Below are 876 nucleotides of genomic sequence, written 5' to 3'. Positions count from 1 at the left end.
GAAGTCAAACTTTTAAATTAAACTCACATTGTGAGATAAAGATAAGAATTAATAGAATTCAGAGAACATAAAATCAATAATAGGAAGAAATGATTTTCAAATTGTCAAAAGCCAAAAGAAGTTGTAATTGTGACAATATAGTTAGGAAATTAAAGTCAGACTTTTTAGATTAAAGAAGTCAAACTTTTAAATTAAACTCACATTGTGAGATAAAGATAAGAATTAATAGAATTCAGAGAACATAAAATCAATAATAGGAAGAAATGATTTTCAAATTGTCAAAAGCCAAAAGAAGTTGTAATTGTGACAATATAGTTAGGAAATTAAAGTCAGACTTTTTAGATTAAAGAAGTCAAACTTTTAAATTAAACTCACATTGTGAGATAAAGATAAGAATTAATAGAATTCAGAGAACATAAAATCAATAATAGGAAGAAATGATTTTCAAATTGTCAAAAGCCAAAAGAAGTTGTAATTGTGACAATATAGTTAGGAAATTAAAGTCAGACTTTTTAGATTAAAGAAGTCAAACTTTTAAATTAAACTCACATTGTGAGATAAAGATAAGAATTAATAGAATTCAGAGAACATAAAATCAATAATAGGAAGAAATGATTTTCAAATTGTCAAAAGCCAAAAGAAGTTGTAATTGTGACAATATAGTTAGGAAATTAAAGTCAGACTTTTTAGATTAAAGAAGTCAAACTTTTAAATTAAACTCACATTGTGAGATAAAGATAAGAATTAATAGAATTCAGAGAACATAAAATCAATAATAGGAAGAAATGATTTTCAAATTGTCAAAAGCCAAAAGAAGTTGTAATTGTGACAATATAGTTAGGAAATTAAAGTCAGACTTTTTAGATTAAAGTCAAA

This window comes from Micropterus dolomieu, linkage group LG01 (genome assembly GCF_021292245.1).
Source record: "Micropterus dolomieu isolate WLL.071019.BEF.003 ecotype Adirondacks linkage group LG01, ASM2129224v1, whole genome shotgun sequence".
NCBI classification, from domain to species: domain Eukaryota; kingdom Metazoa; phylum Chordata; class Actinopteri; order Centrarchiformes; family Centrarchidae; genus Micropterus; species Micropterus dolomieu.
Note: the sequence above shows the minus strand (reverse complement) of the source record.